This window comes from Harpia harpyja, chromosome 22, assembly GCF_026419915.1.
Source record: "Harpia harpyja isolate bHarHar1 chromosome 22, bHarHar1 primary haplotype, whole genome shotgun sequence".
Classification (NCBI taxonomy): Eukaryota; Metazoa; Chordata; class Aves; order Accipitriformes; family Accipitridae; genus Harpia; species Harpia harpyja.
In genome coordinates this window covers 6,452,858-6,478,035 of record NC_068961.1, presented here as the reverse complement: position 1 = coordinate 6,478,035, position 25,178 = coordinate 6,452,858, and the positions used below count along the sequence as shown (strand labels likewise).

Genomic DNA, 25,178 nt, shown 5'->3' with positions numbered 1-25,178 from the left:
GACCTGGAACTGAATTTGCTATCTGATTCCTTATCAAGGAAGTAAGACCAACAAAAGTTAGTTTTGTGGGTATTAAATCCACTTATACAATGAGTTTTATTTTCCCCTGTATCTTAACAGGAGTATACACAAAGTTTGCATTTCTGATTCATGCACATATAGACATTTATATTTTAAGGATCTTGAATCCATAAGGAAACAAACCGTTGGCTAACACACAGAATATAGCCAGCTCTCTCAGCCCCACTACCTGACCTATAACAGACCTGCAACCTTTGCCAACCAGTGCAAAGGCATAAACAAACAGCAGAGAGTGACAAGTGCATTAACACAGGCAAGGTATATACCATAAAAGAGCAATTCTATGATGATAAGTCAGAATAAAACCACTATTTATTGTAATATGTTCTAGTTATTAAAACTTACTGTTAGTTAAGTGCCACCAGAAGCAAAGTTTTTAATAATTTCTTATTAAACAGGTCTTTTCAAAAAGTTTACATAAGTAATAAATCATGTATGACCACTGTATACAGTAAGTCTTTAAACAGAAGTCTCATGAAGAAAATTATTTTGCAAGCAGTATTAGGCAGAAAATATCCCACTTTTCAGTTTATTGATTCATTACTAGAGAAATTACCATTTTCATAAGGTTAGCTTCACACATGAAATACATACACATTCATACACAAAGATACATGGAATAATTTTCAGTAAGAGTATCAAGAGATAAGGAAGAAGGCATGCTAGCTATATGTTCACGAACTAGCTGATTTTGCTATGTGCATCGTTAAAAAGGCTGGAAGATGTAAACAGAGAGTCACAGATTGCAATGAGAGATTAATCTTATACAGAAAACTGTATGCATTTTAGAATGTTTTTAGATATTATACCAAAACAATGTGCAGTTTGATGCACATCTATATGTATCCAGTCAGCCATTTAATACACCTTTCCATACTTGAGTCTACAGGAAGAAATGTACTTGCCATGTGTATTTATTATCACTAATAGTGTTATATTTTTTCCACGACTTTTTTTTTAACTGCTTAAGTTTTAGAAAAATGTGTACAAACTTTCTTGCAAAAACTTGCTAGTTGGCAGCACCACCCACTCAAACAATCAAAAACAATCAATCCAAATCAAAATATTCAGATTAAAATGGCAACTTCTGGCAACACAACACACAAAGAGAAGTCAAAGAAGATCTGAAATCACATACATTCATACATGACTTCTTTATTGGCAGAGGAGTATAATTTGAGGCTAATGGGACATTAATGGCCTTTGAAGTAAATGCAGATTGAAGTTAACACAGATGTGCATCTACTAGAACCACCACTTGTACTCTATTATAAATCTATGCCCTGAGCCACACTTCGAGATGCTCAAATAGTCTATGAATGAGGCCTTCAGGACTAACCTGATGGTTTCCAGGATCTGCAGTTAGCACTTTTTCAACTTGAGCAGATGAGTATGTCAGTAGCTCTATGCTAATTCTGTACCTGCTGGGGAAACATGAGACATGGCTTAAAAGTCCTCTTTGCTCCAGGGTAGAAAAGCAAACTCTAAAGTGATATCCAGTTTTTTGGACCTGCTTGTTCAGGTCATGGACGGTCACAAGAAAACCAAACACAAATCTAAATTATATGAGCACACGAGACTCAGGACTGCACAGATTTCCTAGGGTTTCTCAGGCTTTATCTAAACCAACTAGTGCACTACTGTGCACCTCTGCTTTCACTCGCTGACCACCTTCAGTCTCCATCCCTCCCTTCTGCTCAAATGCCCTGGCCCAAGGGTTTTGATGTGTACATAGGTCTCATCTCAATACAGAATCAGGATTAAACACCCACATCCCCCTCTTCAGACATACGCTCTGAGAGCATACAGTCAGCTTGATTAGCTGAACCCTAAGAGACACTGGCTAGTCACCAGAACAAAAATAACAAATAATGTAATCAATAAAACTTCAGATTCTCTTCATAGTGATATTTTGTACAGCCTTTAATGCATTTCACAGAATATGCGGATTTCAAAAATATTTCATTTACCAAGAATATGCATTGTGGCTTTTCTTCTTTCCCTTCACTTCCTCCCCTTGAAAGATATAATTTTGAAAATTACGAAGTAAAGTGGTTTTACAGTGGTTTGTTTTTTCGGTTTGGTTTTTTTGGGGGGGGGGTTGTTTGTTGAGGGTTTTTTAATAGAAGTAATTAAAAAATATTATCTTGTTTTAAACATACATAAAACTATAATAAATTAATGTAGTGGCAGGAGACTGTAAATGAGAACTACCCAAGGCATAGTAATTTGTGAATATGCCTACAGTATTAATTTTAGCAATACATATATATCATTTGGGACTTTAGCAGAAAACTAATCATGCAGTTGTTTTCTGTAACAGCTCTTCCCAAAGCAGGTTTAAATGCTCCTCTACCTCAAATTCAGCACTGCAATCTCTTAATCATCACTGTATTCAAAATGTTTGCTCAATAACAAAAGAACACTTCTTCCAAATATCAGTAAATGCATACTATTTTTGTCTACCATCTTTCAAATAAAAAAACAGTTATAATTTCTTTAGGATTTTTTTCCCAGTTTCTAGGGCTATTTTCTTGATACATTGAAATGAGCTAAGCTTCATTCTTCCTCAATGCTACATAAAGTCATTCAGAAAAGTCAGACAAAGTCATAGTGAACAACACAAAGGAACATCAATCTTGAACTAATGTGCAGCTTCTGGACTGGATTACTTAGAAGGTTGGTGGGAAGGTTATTAACTGAAATTGGCCAATCACAGATATTTTTAAATCTCAAAACTGTAACTATAGCAATGCCTGGCTTCAAACTAACACGCAGTAGAGTCTTATGAGAAACTCTTTTTCCTGATAGAAGCTGTATGTTTATTTTGTTGGATTTTTGTAAGCATTTTCCCAGTAAGAATAGATTTCAACAATGTATTATTAAATAATTATTAAAAAAAGAAACAAAACCAACAAAAATCCCCAAACCCAAACAAACAAAACCCAAATCCAGATAGACGTACAATAACCCTAACTTAGCATTATAAACTTCACTAGGGATAAGTAGCTGAACTACATATCTACATTATTAATGGATTAACCAAGTTACATGTCATATATGTCATAAGTATGATTTCTGTGGTAGTACACTGCTGTTCAGTCACAGCAGCTCAGCAGGTAATAGGGACTGGAGGGGCTTTTAGTGATTCAGAATACTGTCATTTGTTTTTTACATCACATTCTAATGTATCTCATTAATTCACAGTTAATAACCTCTTGAAGATTTAAAAAATAGAAATGAAAAGTAAAATATCAGTGACACAAATTTAATAACTATGATGTATCCTTTCTTAAAGCGAAAATAAATGCCAACTACACAAACATCACTATGCTCCTATGAATCTTGAAGTTGGTCTTAAGATAGATGGTTAAAAACAACAGGACAAAAGTAGATAATTTATATAATTTTTTTTAAAATATGGAAATAAAGCCTGAAAAGCAACACAAATTATATGATAACATTAAATTAACCAGCTTTATTTTCTTTCAAATAACATGCTGCATTTACCCTCCTATAAATTTCTCCAGTGAGTCTCTCAGATAGGCTCGGACAATGTCAGTAGGTCCCTCAGGTTAGAAACTACAATCACCACTTACTTTTCAGAAAATGGACACACATTTATTTCCTATCATTGCTTCTTGCCTGCAGCTACCACGCTTATTCTGAATTTCTCAGTCTCATACACTATCAAAAAGAACAATGGGATTATAAGAAAAAGCTGTGTGGTCCCTACATTGTTTTTGAAAGCTGCAGTTCTCTCAATAATGAAAACAATTTGAAAAGCAAGTGGAGGGAAAGAAAAAGTGTGATCATCACTCCTTTTCAAGAAAAAAACAAAGGAATATACTTCTTAAGAATTCTGTAACAAATCAGGTGTTTGGCTCTAATTGTAAAAAGCTGTTGTTGAACAATCACAGATATAGTTTCCATTATTTTTTTCCTGTATTTAAAATGCTAAAAGAAATTATGGCCAGGAGGACCCAAGTCTAACTGGAAATGCTCTGTTAAGACATTTGCACTTATCTCACTGACTTTGAACTCTAATTTCAACGGATATTGCACATAAGAAGCATGGAAAAATTTCAGTGGTTAGACAATTTTCATGATACTTTTTGCTTCCTGAGATAAATTGATGAAGATTGCAAATAAATATGAGGTGTCAATATTAGGAGGGAAAAACATGGCATAAGCTGTTTACAAACGTAAACTTTAAATTACTGATTATCCCAAAATGCCAGCTGTGTTCCACTCAGATCAAAATTTGACCATTCATGATATCTTCTTATGACTGAATGGACACTGTAGCCATTCAAATGTCTGAAGCTAGAATACAAGAGTGGTCATGACACACTCTCAAATAATAAAGCAGCAATTAACTTTGATGGCAAGGCAGTGTGACAGGGTACTAAGTCTTCTTTGTTCAGAAAGAGTCCAAAGCCTAAAAAGGACAATGATCACAAGGTACATTTATTTGATAGTCTTTGTTTAACTGTGCCTGCCAAGTCTTAAGAAAATACTACTCTTCAAGTACATATTTTAGAGAAATGTACAAAAAATAGCATCAGTACAGTCTAGCACAACTGCTGACTTCATTTCCAGCTTTTACTTCTGATATGACCTTGTAAAAGAAATGTAACACTCTCTGGGTCTCTCTCTATTTCTTTTCTACATCTCTGTTTTCTTAAATTCAGATGTGTTACTCCAAAAGAGGTTATGATCTGAAAAAGGATGTTCAGCCCTGAGTTTCTGTAAGGCAAAAGCTCCTGTATAGTAAAAATTATATTATGCCTGGAGTAAAAAAATAATTTATGGATATTAAAAAAATTAAAACACACAAACAAAAATCACTACTTTATAAATTTTTTTAGGTTTGCAGAGTAGACCTTTATACTTTGAACAAACCTTCAAAAATATCAAAGTTCATTATCTATTACCACTGCAAGACATAAAAAATAAACATTTCAACATGGAATGGGTCTAACTTCTCTCCAGTAAGAAAGGTCAAATGACTGAAAAGGGAGATTCTTCAGGGAATCTATTAGGTTTTGTCTAAATATTAAACAGGGAAACTCACAGATCTCATTCCTCTCTTTCTCTCTTCACCATTAAGCCCTCCTCAAGGATGGAAGAAACTAGAAGTCTTGTCTGTACCAACTGAGAAACTGTCTGAGGGACTGATTGTTAGGCAATTTGATCTCTTGAGGCTATTTAATGATAAGAATTTGAAATCTTCCTGTTGGCATTCCAGTCTAAGAAGAGGAAACATTACAAATGTTATAATAACAAAAAACAGGGTGGGAAAAGCAATTTAAACCAGCCGGGCATGTAGCCCCCCCACCCCAACATATTATATGGCCAAAAAACCCAATTGCTGCTCTATTACACAAATTCCAAGAACCAAATTACAAATGAGACACAGGCATGACATTTTCATTGCATTACCTAGTTCAGTTACAAGATGGTGATACCGCCTTCATTCATATGATAATGTCACAAGTATGCACTCATCCTGGAAATCAGAGAGTTGAGTGACTACCCTCATTAACCTGAATAAGTGTAAACCCACACTTACCCTCTTTCAAGTTACAAACATTAGATTTCAAATAAGGTTGGGATGGCTATAAGGACTGTGTGCAGCACCGTCAATCGTAAACCGAAAGACTTTTGCTCCAAGATTCTCACTTTTGGACTACGAAAAAACTGTAGCTTTGCAGCCCCATAAAGCTGAAACTCCCATGGACAGGTAGTCTTATTTTCAAGCCAGCCTTATGCAGTTTGTAGGAGAATCACTTCACGAAATACAAACTGGGACTGGGGATTATCTTTACTATGCTATCACATCATCGAACTTTTTCCAACTTACTCTTCCCCTTAAGTTTTCTTTCTTTGCTAGAAAGTGGACAGCTTCACCAGCAGAAGGGAAGAATGTCCTCCAACTTCTGTTCCTGTGCTGCTCTCCTTCTAACTTAGTGGGTTTTCTCCTGCTAAATATTGGCTTGAACCCCTTACATTTGAGAGGAGAGCGAGCTTGTCTCAGCAAGACAAGTCTCCACAAAATGTTATGAAGGGTAGGATCACCTGAATCACTCACTAGATCTTAGGAGACAATAACAAGGCAGGCATTCTTACGCTGCCTACTGCCTTCCCCTCTCCCCACCAAACACTGAGCTTAAAAGCCTGCCTAGAAGAGAGTCTGTGTCATATACTCTGCTTACTGTCATGCTGAATTCATAATGAAGTGTGAAATTCTTAACCTTCTAGTTGACATAAGTACTGGGAGCTGTGAATTACATTATATACTGTGGACCCCAAAAAGCTAAGCAGAATATTACCATACAGCAACCATATTGGGTTTGCATGGCAAGGTTTTGGTAGCGGGGGGGGCTACAGAGGTGGCTTCTGTGAGAAGGTTCTAGAAGCTTCCCCTATGTCCGACAGAGCCAGTGCCAGCCGGCTCCAAGCCGGACCCGCCGCTGGCCCAGGCCGAGCCCCTCAGCGACGGCGGTAGCGCCGCTGGGAGAGCGGAGTGAAGAGGGGAAACCTGCGGAGAGTCGGGGATTGGGATGGGAGAGGAACCCCTCTGCGGGTACCGAGGTCAGGGAGGAAGGAGGGGAGGAGGAGCGGGGCAGGAGGGGATGCCCCCGCAGCCCGCGGTGAGGCGGCAGGCTGTGTGTCCCCAGCCATGGAGGGGAGCGGGGAGCGGAGGCCCCCAAGATGGCCGCCACTCCGTGGGAAAGCCCGCGCTGGAGCAGGCTGGGACTGAAGGACTGCAGCCTGTGGGAGGGACCTGCGCTGGAGCAGTTTGTGAGGAACTGCAGCCCGCGGGAAGGACTCACCTTGGAGAAGTTGGTGGAGGAAGAGTGTGCGGAGTCCTCCTCCCCCTGAGGAGGAAGGAGCGGCAGAGACAAGGTGTGGCGAGCTGACCCCAGCCCCCATTGCCGGGGGGAGGAGGGAGAGAGAACCGGGAGTGGGGCTGAGCCGGGCGGGAGGGAGGGATGGGGGGAAGGTGTTCTAAGGTTGGGGTTTACTTCTCATTATCCTTGTTTTGGTTTGGTTGGTAGTAAATTAAATTGATTTTGGTTTTTCCTGAAGTTGAGTCTGGTTTTTGCCCGTGACCACAATCCCTATCTTTGTGTCAACCCATGAGCGTTTCTTTACATTTCCTCCTCCTCATCCCAACGTGGCCAGGGGCAGGGGGGAGGGAGCGAGCGGATTCGTGGCGCTTTGTTACCAGCTGGGCCTAAACCATGACGAGAAGTCCCATTATGGATCCAGATCTTAGTCTGTTTTTAGGCCAGTGCAGTAAGCACTGGAAGTTGGGTCTAAGCAGTAAACTGAGTAGGGCTAGAGCATGGGCTCCAGCACTGAGCTGTCACAGTATTCATACCTTCTAGCCAAGGCACAGTCATGACCAGGGAATAGGACAAGCCGGAGGTTTTCCTCCACAGACAGTACAAACAAGGCAAATATTTTTCTTATTTTTCTTTTCTTTTCTTTTTTTTTTTCATAACAAAGATTATCACTAGAGAGATGCAAGCTGTGCTATACTATGTGGCCACAGGGGCAGAGAACAGGACCTGGACCATTTTATTTACTAAGAGACATACCCTCATGGGCAGAACCAGACACGTCTTTCCTCCCCACTGATGGATGCCTGAAGTCCAAGGTTAACTGTGCCTGCTTTTACATAGTGTACATTTTTTGCTTAAATACAGAAAATGAGGTTATGTTTCCCCCCCAAAATTAATGAAATATGGCTGTCATCTTACATCAGATATATGTTAGGATGTACACAACAAGAACAACAGCAAAAGTGGGATTAATCTGTAAAACAACAATAAAAGCTGAGTAAATATTAAGCAGAATCCAACAACATGATCTAGAAATGTAAGAAACAGACTTCTGAATTTCCATTCCTTTGGAAATGCAAATTCTAGAATTGTTACACAAAGTAGCAAGAAGATATACTACAAAGAATAATTCCATACACACACAAGCTTGAAAAAGATGTCTCACTATCAGTTACTTGAGTTTTGGGTTGTTTTTTTTAATCACTGTTGTTACAGATTAATCTATTTGTTGCCAAAAAGGGCAGCAGGAAAAGAACAGAAAACTAGAGTGGGATGGGAAAAGAAAAGGGTATAAAAATCAAATGTTTTGTAGGTAATTTTCTATTCAGTTAAAAGGGTCCTCCATTTCCAACCACACCCTCCCCAAGTGATAAAAATCAGATCATCTTTCATGTTTTTTTAACAATTCCAAAAGAAATCTCAGAATTACTAAGTGAACGCTTTTCTCTTGGGTGAAAAAAATAAAATAAATTCCTAAAAATGATCTGCATGACAGCCCCTATCATTCTACTACATGCATAACTTCAAAGCCATCTCACACTTACTTAACCGTATTTTCTTGCATCAAAGGCTTTTCAGGACTCTAACGTAGTACGTCGTATTTGCTTTGTAGTGTATAGAACTGGTAACCAATTAGAAAAGGAAAGTCAATAACAAATGTAGAAATTGTCATTTCTCCTCCTGCTCACCCTTCCACTCCCATTTTTGGAAAGTTTCTATCTTTGCCTAGCATAATGAAAAGGTACCTTCTCCACTTTGGACCCATCACTAAAGCTCATGTTTGTCGCACTAACTTTGTGTGAAAAAGTTAGATATTCTGTCTAAACCAGAAGCATACACTTCAGGCAGCAATTCTTCCCACTGTAACATAGGTATTTGACATTGTAAGTTGAAGCCAGCCACCATGAAAACATCCTGAAGATTATGTTTAAGGAGCCCACGTCATTAGCATAGATTAGACAGCTAACTGTCCAATAGCTGAAGTACAGCAAGATGATTCCTTCTCTCACCTCTTACCAATATATACAGAATTATCTCTATAACCATGATACACAAAGTTAAGAAACTTGTCATCTTCCTGTTAGTTTCATACATGAACCCGGTCCTCATGACTAAAATCAGGAAGAGCATATTCTGCTATAAGTTTCTAATATTTTTTGTCTGTTCTTCATTAGTTCTGCTGATGGTTGATTAAAGATGATGCAGCACCCATTGGTAAGAAATTCAGTATACAGAGTTTAGACTAAACTTCAGGTATTTGCTTACTTACCATTCTATTCTTTTTATCCTCCAATTTATTATTATTATTCCCATAGCCATCTCTGTGTTATTTTGAAAACTCTGCTGCATGGTATCTTCCTTGAAGCAAAATCGTATCTCAGTGAACAAGTTTATCCATTTTCACCATCTACACCTAACATTAGTCTTTACTAACATAGAACTGATAGGTTTGTGGAGAAACAGTATTATGTTAGAAATGTACGGCTATTTTGCTTCTGTATCTCAACTTGACAGAAAACACGTTTCCCATGACTGTTTTGATGCAATGAATGCAGTTCATGAATGACTTTCTAACAGGACGCATGCAACACTATTATTATCATATAATTTAGCACACTCTACCTGTTTTCACAGGACTGCAAAACTACATGGGCACTTTCAAAATTGCAAACAGATAGAGAAATGAATCATACGATTTTTCACAAATTTCTTTCACTGTGTAACACATACATACAGCAATACTCACACTAACTGCACTATGGATTCATACATGGTATAAATTTCTGATCAAAGTTGAAAAAAGAACAGGAGAAGGTAAGCAAATACAGTAGCACCTCTCATAATGAGGAGAAACGACTTTTACCAATATGATTTCGTGAAAAAACATTATGCCTCAGTACCTTTCCAAGACCTGTCTTATTCTTGTTCTCCCCTGCTTGAAAAGGTGTCCTCTATCTTCCATCCTCTTCCTCTTTTGCACATGGCCTTCTCAATCCTGTCTAATTCTGAAATCTTTCTCACAGAGTGCACACCACTAGCTTGTTCTTTTTTCCAAATCATAGTTCTTTCTTACAATCTTTTCTTCTCCCTGGTCATTTCTTTCTAGCTTCCCTTGTCTCTTTATACATCTATGTAAGATATTTAGAGAAAGATATATGCCCATCAATTCAATCAATGTCAAATTGATTTTTATTTTGTAAAGGGAATTTATTTATTTTTTAAAGGATTTCTGGTTTTTTGTTTGGTTTTTTTTTTTCCTTTTATCATATCCATATGGGATGATATTGCAGAAAAATTAGAATAGAAGACAATTTGCAGCTGCCACATTAACTGGGAAGAACTGATCTATTTTTTCCTGCCCTCGGTCAACTGATTTAGGTCAGGATTGAAAAAAATACACCTTGTCACATGGCAGGAGTAACGGCTTCCTGTGTGCTTCTATTGTATCATCTTAAGAAATCTTACTAATAAAACATAATACCAACCAAAAATATCTACCACAAACTAATGCAGTCAATTAATAGAACAGATGGAGGTCAGGGCAGACAATTAAATCCCTTTGACAGAGGAGAAGATTATTCTACCTCATATTGGAGATATGTCAGTAATTCCTGTCTGATCTGACTTACACTTTTATTCTTCAAAATAATTCCTTCCATAATGCCTTCTTTGGCATGAAAGAGAAAGATCCATCATCTAAAGGTCTTGCTTGCTGCTGTATATAATTATTTATTTTTAAAGTGGTGGGAAAGTGCACATATATTTTATCAGGAGTATTTTTACTGATTCCTAGAACAAGAAAATCAAATACCCTTTTTGCTTTTGTTTAGACAGCTGCTACTCTCCTTGAAGTCTGCCCCCCAAAAGGATGATATAAGTATCACCTTGGCAAGTTGCTAACCACTTTCTTTTCAGAATTTAATATTGTTTCCCACGTGCACAGGAGATAACCATCCAGGAGTTCTGATTCATTATTTCTCTGCCTCTGATTTCCTGGCATATTGAAATCTTGTAACAATTTCAGCATATTTGTAACAATTACCTTTCCTAAATTCTTGCACCAAGATAGTTGTATTTCTGGACATCAGATTTACACTGCTGATACTAAAAACTCTAAGTGCCCTTGTCATATTCTGGCAATATTGATTACATATTTCATATTTCAAACAAAAAGCTGTGCACTACCAGAAACTCTGAGTTACTTCTTTTTTTTTCCTGATTTTGCTGATTTCCTGCCAATACATTTCAAATGCTAAACCATGAACAACCATAGGTAAAAATTGTTCAGCTAAGGATTTAAAGTAAATTCTCCATGAGATAATTTTTCACAAAAAAACTCTGCACCAAATTAACCCCAATTTGTTTTTAACTGCAGGTCATTTGAAAAAAAAAAAAAAAAGTCTGATGTTTTAGTCCAGAACATCATAATCAGAAGAAGCACAAAAGTTTTGATAATTCTTTAACTCCTTTTTTTAAAATTAACTCATAACATATTGTGGTAATATTTCAAAGTTAACAAGCTCAGAACACTGTTTCACTAATACTTTGCTAATATTTAAAAGCACTGAAAAGTCCACACTCTAAAAGACAATGAAGCTGCCAAGACAGTGATCTTTTAGTGTTATTGCTGTGATTGCTCTGTCCCAGCTCCAATTTCCATAGTGGAAATTCTAAGACATTCATTTTCTTTGTCAACCTCATCTATTGAAAACTCTTCCTTTGTAAACTAATAAACTCGGATTACTTGGTTTCTGCACTATCAAGAATCAAAGCTTTGTCTTTCAGATACGTGTTCTTTAATTAATTCTACTTTCAAATTAATTTACAGTTTACGCTGAAAATAGCAGAGCTGAATTTCTTGTACCCTAATGTAGCTTATTACCTCACTGTTTACACTTTTGTTTTCAGTTGTGATGGCTTCTAAGTGTACGGAAAACAGATTCTAGTTCTGGCATTGGTTGAGCTTTGTATTGTAGCCTCACACCATTGCACTCAATCAGTTCTACTTCACTTAATAAAAAATCTGAAATAAAAATTATTTCAGTAGCCTGTAAAATATTTATTTCCATTTCATTTGGCCAAATAAAGTATTTTTCTTGCAACCACCTTCCTTTAAACAGAACTGTAGTAACAATAGAGGCTCTCGGTCTTTAATTATCTATCCCCTAACTTTTCAAGTGACTAATCATCATTATATGAACTTAATATAACCTTTTGTTTGTTTGTTTTTCCCTCCTTTTTGATACTTCCAGGTAACGAAAGTGAAAGGGACATACTGTTACTTTAAATCCATGGGAAGAAAAATTGAATTGCTCTTAAATTAAGATCACAGGATCATAGATTGGTTGAGGTTGGAAGGGACCTCTGGAGGTCATCTGGTCCAACCCCTCTGCTCAAGCAGGGACGTCTAAAAATTGTTGCCCAGGACCACGTCTAGACCTTTTTTGAGTATCTCCAAGGAGGGAGACTCCACAACATCTCTGGGCAACCTGTGCCAGTGCTCAGTCACCCTCACAGTAAAAAAGTAGCTTCTGATGTCAAGACAAAAAAAAAAAAATCAATATGTAACACAGTTACCCAGATAAACTACTACTTCCTTTAAACGTAAATATATTGAAAAGATTGGGACATATGCAATAAATAGTATTTTTCACTCACAATTAGTGTACCATAATCACTAGACACAACATTCACATGAATATTTTTGCTAACAAACAATAGCCTTCCAATCAATTTGTTGAATACATATGTTATCTTCTTACAAGAATACAATATCAGACAGTTCTTAAAATAAAATGTCATTGAAACAAGCCAATCAAATATCATTCAAATGAAAAATAAAAGAATTATAATTCCCCAAGGATAGCTTGCATTTTTAAAACAAAATGACATAGAAATACAGCATTTGAAATAAATCTTTTGAAAACCGAATTATAGCTAAATTAAAGTTAGTTTATGATCAGTTTGTGCTGTGATGTGATTTTAATTAGCATGCATTGCAGAATAGAAAAATTTCTTTATAAGTTTTGTTATATTTATAGCTTTCCCAATTTTAATAATTATCCTAATAGTTCTTCGTAATTCTGTCAGAAGTCTTGAATCTGAGGTTTGGGGGTTTTTTAATTCTCTAAAATCAACAGAACCAAAGTAGTTGGATCAGAATAACATGAATTTCGTATGTACACGCAACTTAATTTCCCCAAAGAATTTTTGCAATGTGCATCCACTCACCTTGACAAAAGCATCTCAGTGTAAAAGGACAGAAATGCCATTACATGAGTTTGGATAGCATTAAGATCAGCTTCAGAAAGAAAACCTGGACATGGAGAGAACTTTTACTTTTAAAAAACCCCTCTTTTTTACTCCTTGAATTAATAATCTATAAATATGGTGCACGTGTTTTTCTACGCAGTGAAAACTTACTGGTAACTTTAATTGGAAATTAGTTACAGTAAAAGTTATTTTTTTGTTATGCCACTCGTTAAAAGTAGGTGTGCTTCATTTGCCTACTAATGTGTTATATCTGGGAGCTCTTTCCATCCTTTTCTTGGGTTTACATTTCAGGTCATTCTATGTATATCTGTATCTTTTTTGGAGGGATGCATGACAAATGGAAAAAGAGTTTTTAGAGCTTTACACAGAGCTTTGTGTATTTTATATTAAAAAAAATTATTAAATTAGAAATTGCTACAATGAAAGAAGGGAATTCAGATTACTGAAACACTTTAGTAATATTTCATAATTAAGACAGTTATGCTCTTTGCAAGGACTCTTGCACTATACTTTTACATGCAAAAGATATTAATCTTAAAGGCTATCTACAAGCAGTCCAAATATATGTCTTTCAGTCTAACATCCTATTTTAGTAACGTTATTTAAGTAAGCGTAGACTGCAAATCAGCGTAACAGTTAGATTGCTCATTATTCATAAATAATTTTCAAGGATTTGCACCTTATTTTTATGAACCAAATTCATGACATATGTCTACCCATAAGATTAGTCATAGTGATATGACATAGCATAGGAAATACCACCTACGTACCTTTAAAGCAAAGCACAAAGCCTCAAATGATAGAAGCGACACAATTTTTCAGTACAATTAACTCCACTGACTGCAAACTAGATTAGAATTAAATGCATGATTTAGTTCCAGATAAAAGAGTTTTGCTTCCAGCATGGAGAGCTAGAACACAATTTTAATAGATATTTGGTTGCAGATTATTAATTTCTTACACCAACAAAAATTGCAGATTTTTAAGATTGTAACTAAGCATTTTAACAGTTATTTGCTAAAGTCATATTAAAACATAAAAATTTAAGCTGGTTTTGCTAACATTCTGTGAATAGTTGTGTAAGCTTTAAATCCATGTTCATGCTGTGAGCGCAGATGGGCAAATCTCCATCACTATCAATGCAGCTGCAACCAGGTGAAAAAGAGAATAGTCTTAGTTCATACCTGTTCAGGAGAAGTAGAGACTATAATGCCTGAAAACAGACAGAATCTGCATTTTACTTGACCTGAGTATTTTCACCTACACACAAATAATTCTGAACTTTTTTTCAAGTACTGGATAACAAAATTACCATATTTGTGTTGTGTTCCCTTTCTTTGGCTTTTTCCTTGGGAAAGAACAACAGCATGCAAAGCAGTATATATGAAAGGAAATGTATTTTTTTTGATAATGAACCTTGTAGAAAGAGTATTTTAGATACTTTCAGCTTCCGTATTTAAGATTCAATAGAAAAATGCTGTATATATGTATTTTGTGCACAATGTCAATAGAAAATCAAAACAAAGTGCTGCTCTAAAATGTGCAATACCAAGTATCTGGGTCTAAATTGGCATGCAGTTAAAGCTAAATGTATTTTATATTCACATATACAAACAAGCACATTTACCTTCTGAAACAAACAGTGATTTTCAATTCCAAGACATTTTTACAAGCAGTTTGGCTTCATGCTGGCAAAAGCACTTTATTTTTTTCTTTTAAAAAAGAAAGAAATATGCCATCATCTTCCCTAGTCACTCAACAGCTGTATCAATTTGTTTTCAGGGCAGTGATTAGCATAATTGTGGTGGATTACTTGCATTTGGCACAGAACAGAAATAATTCAGTATTTTTCATCACTAAAGAACTATAGAATCATAAAATCATTTAGGTTGGAAAAGACCTTTAAGATTATCAAGTCCAACTGTAAACCTAACACTCACCTCGCTACAACCTCCTTTCAGGTAGTTGTAGAGAGCGATGAGGTCTCCCCTCAGCCTCCTTTTCTCCAGACCAAACAACCCCAGCTCCCTCAGCCGCTCCTCATCAGACTTGTGCTCCAGGCCCCTCACCAGCTTCATTGCTCTTCTTTGGACACTGTGCTGCATTGTTTCCCCAAGCTATGCAATACTAGGATTTTTAAAGGTACTTAAATCAAATGAAGCACACAGTCAGCTTCTCAAAAACAAAACCCAGACTATTTTACTCTCCTGCAGCCTTCTCTGCAACACTGGCATTCCCAATTCATTCTCAGCACTACGGAAAAACTGTGTCTCATATTGTCAGCATTCGCTTCACTTAGAAGACTAAAAGACCTCTGAAGACCTCTTCAGCCCTCTGCTTCCCATGAGATGCACCTCCAGAGGGTTGAGGTTAAATCCAAAAAATCCTGGGTATTGAATGCAAGATTTATATTCAGAATGCTATCCAAATAGCCTGCATATGACATACTAGTTAGCCTCAGAAGTGCATAAACTCACAGAGTCCCTCTCTTTTGAATTCTAATGCTCTCTGGGGTCCAGAGCCACAGTAATTTCCAGGTAAACTTTTAGATGTAACACTCAAAATCCCAGTAAATATTCTAGGCACCTGTAAAGCTCACTGAAACCACAGTTTTCTCTAGACACACAAAAATACACTTCTGTACCTGCCCAGATGTCCAGCATCTCACACATTTGTTCTCAGAACAAAAACTCAGGGCAACTTTCAGTTGTAGATACTAGACGCATATTTTTTTGATAAATGAAGTAGTCTACCTGTGAGCTAGGTGTCTAGCAAATCAATAGGGATCTAGACATTTTAGTTAATGCAATCCAGAAACATACCCAGAACATGGAAATACAGGCGCATAAGTCTAAGTATGCAACCCTTCTACATAGAGCTAGCAGATATGACATAGGACTTACAGGGTATCCAGGCCCTCTGGAGTGGTGCTGGAAGTTTTATTCCTAAAACTGTACTAGAAGCCTGTTTTTAAGAACCCAAATCTCTCTCAAAGAACCAAAAACCTTAATTCTGATTTGCTGTTTGATAAACAACCTCACACCATAGCTAGTGCACACATCCATAAAATTAGCTGAAAATAGGTACAAGAGCATTATTCAAAAGGGTTTCAGCTTTATATAATTTCTTAAAAATTCAGAAAAAAATAAAAATAACTTTGTGATTCTATCATTACTGATTTTCCACCTGTTTTATCCCCAGATTCCAATTCCAATGCTGAGTTGCCTGTAGTGCTACCTATAGTGCTACAGATGTGTTAAAAGTAATCAGTTATGTATGTACTAGGCCATTTCCTTCAATGATCTTGCATGTTTTATAAGCATGCATAGATAATCACTGCATGATATTAGACAGACGAATCATAGAATCATAGAATAGTTTGGGTGGGAAGGGACCTTAAAGATCATCTAGTTCCAACCCCCCTGCCATGGGCAGGGACGCCTTCCACTAGACCAGGTTGCTCAAAGCCCCATCCAACCTGGCCTTGAACACTGCCAAGGATGGGGCATCCTGGGCAACCTCTCTGGGTAACCTGTTTCAGTGCCTCACCACCCTCATCGTAAAAAAATTCTTCCTTATATCCACTCTTAAATCTACCCTCTTTCAGTTTAAAACCATTGCCCCTTGTCCTGTCATTACAGGCCCTGGTAAAAAGGCACTCTCCACATTTCTTACAAGCCCCCTTTATACATTGAAAGGCTGCAGTAAGGTCTCCCTGGAGCCTTCTCTTCTCTAGGCTGAACAACCCCAACTCTCTCAGCCTTTCTTTACAGGGCAGGTGTTCCAGCCCCCTGATCATCTTCGTGGCCCTCCTCTGGACCTGCTCAAGCAGGTCCATGTCCTTCTTGTGCTGGGGACCCCAGAGCTGGACACAATACTCCAGGTGGAGTCTCACAAGAGCAGAGTAGAGGAGGAGAACCACCTTCCTCAACCTGCTGGACACGCTTCTTTTTATGCAGCCTGGGATACGATTCACTTTCTGGGCTGCAAGTGCACATTGCTGGCCCATAATCACTTTTTCATCCACCAGTGGTCCCAAGTCCTTCTTTGCAAAGCTGCTCTCAATCCATTCATCACGCAGCCTGTACTGATATTGGGGTATGCCGTGACCCAGGTGCAGGACCTTGCACTTGGCCTTGTTGAACTTCATGACATTCTCATGGACCCACTTCTCAAGCCCGTCAAGGTCCCCCTGGATGGCATCCCTTCTCTCAAGTGAATCAATTGCATCACTCATCTTGGTGTCTGCCACAGACTTGCTGAGGGTGTACTCATTCCCACTATGTCATTGATTAACATATTAAATAGTATTGTTCCAGTATGGACCCTTGAGGGACACCACTCATTACTGGTTTCCACCAGTAACCAATGTAGCCCTTGGTTTCATAACCTACATTATAAGCTGTATAAAAAGGATTACGTGATATGGTTATCTCCTGTTCTAGAAACTGGAGTTGATGACCCCTGGTATCATCTTCTGTCAGTTGTTTCTAAAAGAAACTGAAAACTGCAGTGTGCAGAGCTCAAATTAAGTCATGGGGACTCCAGGGGGACACAAGATTTTGCTCTTACACAGAGCTATTCCTTTTATATAAATACTGAGGAAGGTAGCTGCTGAATGGCTAATGGGAAGGCAAAGGTATATTTACTAAAAGATATGGTAAAGGGCAATTTACTAAACGATGCTCTTCCCTTGCCATACTACTGAGCTGTCCAAACAAAACGAACATAACATATCTCAGTCTTGTGGTTAATAATGAAGACGCAATGTATTTTGAACCTTGACAGGATGAGGACAACTGCTTACATGTCATTCACTTACACTGGAACCTTATGTTCAAAAGCTTTACTGTTGCTCTAAGAAAAAAACAACACTAAGGTTTTTTGAACTCTTTTTTTTTTTAGGAGTTAAAAGTTCCCTGTAGAAACTGATATAACACTGCTACTTGTTCAGTACAGTAGATTTAAATTATATGAATCACAGTGATAAAACATTTTCAAGTTCAAGCATTGCAGATAGTAGTAAAATTTGCACTCCAGTTCTTTGAATTTGAACGTGACTCAACTTTAAAAAACACCTTTAATCAATCAAATGAGCTGCCTATGCAAAACCCAGTGTGATTATTTCCTATTTCGCTTTCACTTGCTTACTCACAGTGTTATGATTCAGTTAGCCAACCAGTCTGCACAACATTGAAATCACACAATTTTAACAGTTCTTTGTTATTGTTGTACAATGCTTTACGTAATGCAACTTTCAAATTAATTTTCTGCAAAATCAATTGTATTCATGGAATTGTTACTTAGATAAGAATAGTTTATGCTTCTTAACAATTTAAGGCAATCATGACTCATACTTTTATTTTCCAATGGCCCTCACCACTGAAATTGTACTTTAACAAAAAAAAATAACTAAAAAACTGTTAAACTATCTCCCAAAAACTTTTAGTAAATCTAATGATTTTAGGTAAAAGTGTTAAAATTATTCAATTACATTGCCACCTGAAAGTAAATTTAACAACCTGGGAAGTTTTGGTGTTTGTTTTTTCATATTTGAGTAATATTTGAAAATGCATCATATTTCCATTTCTCACTTGGGTTCTTCAGAAATCCACATATTGATGGAGATCATTAGAGTTTACCTCCACTTAAGTACTTACCTCCACTTAAGTACTTTAGGTCAGTCATACGGAAACATATAACTAAATATTGCAATAAAAAATGAATGGATACATCACTTCTAATTCAAATGGAGGTTAAGAAATCTTTTATATTCATAAAAGAATCTGAATGTTTTGATTCCAGTACTCACAGAAGGTCTAATGCTGCGTGTCTCTACCTTTACTGGCAAACACACCACAACATCAGCGATGTAACGAATTTGCTAAGGTTAGATTTACCAGTAACATCTCAGAGCAAAGCAGCTGATGCAACTTAATTTATTTTTTCTAGATCAACGGAGTCACAGCTAACTGCACTGGATTTAGGATTTCAGAATACTCTCCCTGGACAGAAATTTATAGATGCATAGAAAGATGTGGAACATCCTGCAACCACATCTAGACATACTCTGGTTAAATCCTGGTTAAATTCCCAGACAGTAGGTGATCAACGCAATTTACACTACCTGAATTTCTTGAAGAAGATGCAGTTTCCAATTTGGAAACCTACTGAAATGTTGAGTATCAGCCTCAATTAATTAACGTGTTCATCAGTTCTGCGATGTTCAGCTGATAACTTCATTAGCTGCTCCTGCTTATCAATTATGTTTCAGTATGGAAAACACACCTGCTATCTTTATAAACGGAAGAACTTAAAATTCAGTTCTTTCCTTCTTTCTGTTTCAAAATTAAGAGAATTGGTGGGAAGAGTGTACACTATAGACAATGCCAGCGCAGCCTCTATATCATAGTACAGGTCTTAGGAGCCTACTTAAATGATGGATTTCCATGCTATAATTATGTTAATACTTCACCAAGAGAGAAAAAATGTGGGGAGTATTTTTCTTCCAAGAGTGTAAAATAAAGCGAGAACCCGAAAAGAAAACTAGAAACAAGAGTTGAAGGCACTGCTTAACCAGAGGTTGGACCACTCAGCTGAACGCACTTCCATTTACAGCCTTAAACCCTGACAAGAGGAGCCAAAGCAAAGATTGTGATCAACAACACCGAATCCCAAGAGCTGAAAAGTAGGCTGAGGAGGGCTGACAGCTCTAAGAATGAGAGCTATATTGTGCCCTGATTTTCCTCAGAGAATTAAGAGCTGATCCATTTCCCAAAACTCCCAAGACTAGAGCTGGAACTATTTATTCCTGCCTTCTAATATGAAGGCTTTATTATTCCTTCACATTTGTTATCATAAATGATACAAGACAGAAGGCTTGATCAGAGTCTGAGAACATGATCAAGAATCTGACAGTATGTGGCTACATCAAAGAAACTACACAGCACCCCACAAACTACCACAGGGCTCCATCTGCACACTCAGCTGTCAGGTGGGGATTTTAGAATGAAATCCCACCATTTAAACTAGCTTACACCTGTGATGTACTATCAAAATCTGAGGACAAAGCATGGGCCATTTGTGTGCTTTCATTTTTATTACTATATTGTGCATTGCCAGCAAGCACTTTTTACATGCTTTAAACATAAATTGCATTTTTCTCTTCTTGAGAAATATCATTGGTTTATGTTAAAGAATTTTAGCTGGAGTTCTAGATGAGAATGATAGCAAGGAAAAAGTAAAAGTGATCAAGGCGTGGGGATTTCTTTCTGTATTTCTCTTAAATGTAAGAGTACAATATAGCAAAAGTCACAGTTACCATCTGCCCGAGCTACCATATCTAGTTATTTTTTGAACCAACACTGATATACACACCACTCTCAGAGTTCTGTTCATCCAAATGGATCCCTATGGTCCGCTGCAAATATATCTTCAAAGTTAATTTGGCTTGAGTTGTACATTTTACTGAAAGCCTTCAGATCCATTTCAGTTTGTGTCTTGAAAAACTTCTCATAAGAATGTAACATTTTTCCAGACAAAATAACAAATGCCTTAACATACATTGCCATGTTTCTGTTGTGTATTTTCTGAAAACCTTGGGGTTGGCAGTTGAACATGCATGTTTGTGGCTACATATACTTCAGGAAATTAGCAAGCAGAGAAGCTGAAATAAATTTGACGTAGATTTACAAATTCATTTTCTACTCTCCTGGTGTTTTTTAAGTATAGTCCAATTATCACTTCACATGAACAAGGAAATTTTCAAAAGGCACAGCTGGCTTCTGATGTCCACTAACTTGCAGTGGGAGTTAAAAGCCAGACATCAATCGGCTCTATCTCACTTTTCTGTTTTAATGTTGTTTGCTTTCCTTTCTTCTCCTTCTCCCTGACTTTCCCTCTGTGCATTATGAATAAGAACAAACAAAATGCTGAGAAAACAGCGAAAACTAAAATTGCACCATCCCTCAGTTTTCCCTTCAGACTCCTCTCCCCAGCTTCTGTGGTTTATCTCAGTGCTGCGATAGATCTTGAGACTGTCTCTCCCTTTTTGGAACATGGCTGTGGCTAATTCTAGTGCAAGACAATGTAAAGCTACCACAAATTGTTAGTTCCAAAGAAATTAAGTGATTATTTTGACTTTGACTTCAGCTTTGTATTCTTTATATCAGCCTTGTATCCTTTATATCAGTTACTTGCCTCTTTCCTGAAAAAATGTCATGAGTTCTCTAAGGAGAGTAAGAATTGAATCCTATGTATGGTATTCATGCATATGTGTACTACTCACTATAGTAACCAGTAAGAGTTCAGCTATGACCATGATCGGCACGGATGCTAAAGTATTAAACAGGCTCCTGTTCATAAAGTGGGTTTTATTCAATTACATTTAAATTGCTACAAATTAGAATAAACATGGTTCAGTGATGCAAAAATCACAGGAGTTTTCAAAGCTGTTATTTTCTTTGTCTGATTTTTACACTTCACATAATGGTACCCTCGGATCTCATAACTAACCTGTCATACTTTGAATTATTGCTTATTCACAGCTTTATTATCACATCAGATATATTACTATTCCTTCTCCTTGAATTTAGGACCCAATGATAACACTAAATTGAAACGTCATTGTACTGCAGCTAGCGCAATGATTACAGAAAAAGTCACTTCTGCTTCAAAGTTCATAGATCATATAAAGTGAGAAGAAAGAACTATGCATCAGAGAAACTTTTCTGGTCATTTGTACATGTCTTTCCCTTCTCATTCATCAGTGTGTCAGGCACAGTATGAAAGAATGGTAATTAGATTAATCTAAGGTGTTTTATAAATAGGATATATTCTATGCATAGATTTATAAACTAAACCCTTGTCACGTTTCATATTGATATCATAAGTGTTTATATATGTGTGTATAGATATACATATACACGTATCTATCTGTGTGTGTGTCTGTATGTACACTGTGTATTAAAGTATGTTATCTCATATTTTGCTAATAAAATGAGAAGAAAAGATAGGTCTTTATGCAACAATATGAAACAGCAACCAAGCCCCTTTATTTATATGGCCCCATAAGAACTTTGGAACCCAACCTTGTTTTGCAAACCGAAGACTGTCAGCTTTATCTGGTACAGTGTAGCCTGGAAGCCCCAAACCTTACTGAGTAGCAGTGTCATGATAGCCAGGTTTAATCCCATGTCTTTTAACTACAAACTTACTGCTGTCAGTTAATATTTACAGAACTGGAAAATAACAAAAATTCATGCTTATCATGAACAAGCATGTAAACAGCAGTAATGTTTACAATGGATTGTATTCTATGTCTCATTGTATGAACACAAGGCAAACAAGCATTTCAACTGGATGTATATATTGCAAAGATATATTTCAAACACATTTAAGAACACCAGCAACAGACTTGCTCTCATTTCTTTTATATATTTTTACAGGAAACAGAGCTGTTCTGAACATACTTTTAGTACTTACCACTGTGTCGTATCTTTGAGAAGGCTTCAGAATTCCCCCACAGGAGGCAGCATGATGTCATTTTAGTTACAGCAGAAGTTTTTCCTGTTAGGAAAAATATATAGTGCTCTTCAGTAAATGAAGAAAACAAAAGCATGCTTATGAATCACAAATGGTGGAAAAAAGTTACTTATTAAATCACCTGTAATGCTGTTTTTCAAGATTAGAAAAAAAGAAAAATCATAATATTGTTACCCAGAGAATAAATACCTTGATCATAGTGTATTGATTTCTGTCATAAAAATTATTAGCAATATTTTTTCTTTGCAGATCACTGCTACAAAAATAGAATTGTCTTTAAACCTATATACCACTAAAGTATACATTTTGGGGAAAAAAGCTAAGGCAAGTACTTCAGAATAAAAGAAGAAAAAAAAAAATCACCACAAAGCCCTTGGGTTTTAAATATTTCTGTAAACACATATTACACATATTAAAATATAAAAATTCAAATATGCCAATATGTTAAAATATAAACATTCAAATATTTTTTAAAAGCCATTTGACTATTATTTATTCTTTCCTATGGGTAATTCAAAACTGTAGCTTATACTTCAAATAACAATTCAATGGATAGACTATTTACCAACAGTCTATCCATTTTAGATAGACTAAATACCAATATTTACCAACAGTCTCTTCTGTCAGGACTATATTCAGGCACTGCAATTTAAAACTCAAACCTGAATAGTGTTAAGAAAGTTATTTCAGGTGATTTGCATAGGTTCCAAGGCTGTATTAGCTGAAATACTTCTCTTCCCTCAAAGGCCAGCAGAGTTGATTTTATGGCATTTATAGCTGCACTCATTTTGCGGGGGTAATTAATTCACTGCTTGTGTATTTGTTTCTGTATCTCTCTTAAAGTACCAAGGCACTTCATATGATTTATTCTTATTTTCATTAAGTTGATCAACACAGAGAAGCACTTTGTGTGAAAAATACCATTTCAAAACAAATTACAGGAGCAAGGGTGAGGCCATCGAGTATTCCTATTAGCTTGCTAATACATCAAGCAAACCTATCATTTCTGAAAAATCACACTATGCATTTGGCCACAGTATAGTGCCTATTAACACTGTAGAAACACTTCTGCAATAAGCTGACAAATATGTTCCACAAACTTATATGGTTTTCAGGGTCCATCTGCATGTTATTCGTAAGTTCCAGATAACTGATAAAGTATGGACTATCATCACAAACAATGTATCTATACACATGCATACGAACACATTCTCTCTAAGTATGTGCATGTATTTATACTGTATTTTCAGAAATAAATTAGCTTTTAGCAATAAAGATCCTGAGGATCATGGCACTGAGTTTCCATCTCGTATTTCAGAAAATCTTCTCATACCATTTAAAGAAAAAACCATCAGATTTTAGACTTCACTTTTGACCAAAATCAATGGTGTAAATGAAATCAGGCTTTAACACTTACTTGCTACCGGCAGATTCTGCAATCTTAATCATACCGAATAACTCTTTCTCATTAATGCTCTGACTCACTACAGCCCAACCACTCCCTGTAAGTGCAATTCATGATAACAGCTGCAAACACAGGCCTCAATTCTGTGTAAATACAGTGATTATTTCTATAAATTGGAAATAAATACCAGTGGATGGCTATCTGAATATATGTCTGAAAAGGAGAAATTCAGGAATATGGAAGCAAAGGAAAATTCCTTATGAATAAGGAACATGTGAAACACTCCAGCTAAACTGTGAAAGTCTCCATCTGGACACTTGCTGCAGGGGAAACCTGGCAATACTGCAACTTTTCATACACACCCGTTGAGGAATCAGATGTTGAAGTTTAGGGTAATCTTTATTCCAAGCTACGGTAATGTCTTAAATCTCTCCACATGACAGTGGCACTTTTACTGGAGATTTCACTGCTCACGTAGACTTTGACAGCCATTCCAATTCTGCAACAGTAGTAGGTGATTAAACCTAGGATATAAGAAATAAGGAAGGATTTAAAGAATGGCTGGACAGTGAAAATCCACTAAGGCTAACACAGCTTCCCTTCTCAGTTATTTTAAACTTGCATTTCTTTATTTTGGCAGCCTTTATAGCTTAATTCCTGCTACAGGAAGAGACAAAACTCACCTCGGCTTACTGGTAAACACCAGGATTACATTTACTCTCTCTCCATAGCACCAAAATAGCCTTCAGCTTTAAAGCATAAAAATGAATGAAGAAAGTGCTATTTGTGAACGAGGTTTCCCAAGTTTATCTTGGTACCTATGTGTTTATCCTTTTCTCCTTTAGTTTGTCTTACAGATCTTCTAATTGTCATTGCCAGACTGATTTTAATTGTAGATGACTAGATTATAGTTTAGACTTTATATATTCTAGTAAACCACACTGTCCTCCCTTGTCCATTTACAGATCATGTTTAGACTATCTCTGTAATAGGCAATTGCTCTCAAAAAAACAACTGAAAAT

At 36.7% G+C, this 25,178-nt stretch overlaps 1 protein-coding gene across 8 annotated transcripts in view; it reads right to left on the bottom strand.

The window, feature by feature from the left end:
• The window catches only part of NLGN4X (neuroligin 4 X-linked), a 184,381-nt gene that overhangs the window by 130,760 nt on the left and 28,443 nt on the right, over positions 1–25,178 (bottom strand). For 4 of the 8 annotated variants that reach the window (XM_052773955.1, XM_052773956.1, XM_052773961.1 and 1 more), the window contains 2 exons: positions 24,519–24,680; positions 22,692–22,775 (listed from right to left, as the gene is read on the bottom strand). The gene's annotated coding sequence lies outside the window, so the exon portion shown is untranslated. The remainder of the gene's footprint in view (positions 1–22,691; positions 22,776–24,518; positions 24,681–25,178) is intronic. The other 4 variants (XM_052773954.1, XM_052773960.1, XM_052773959.1 and 1 more) reach the window with 2 other exon arrangements.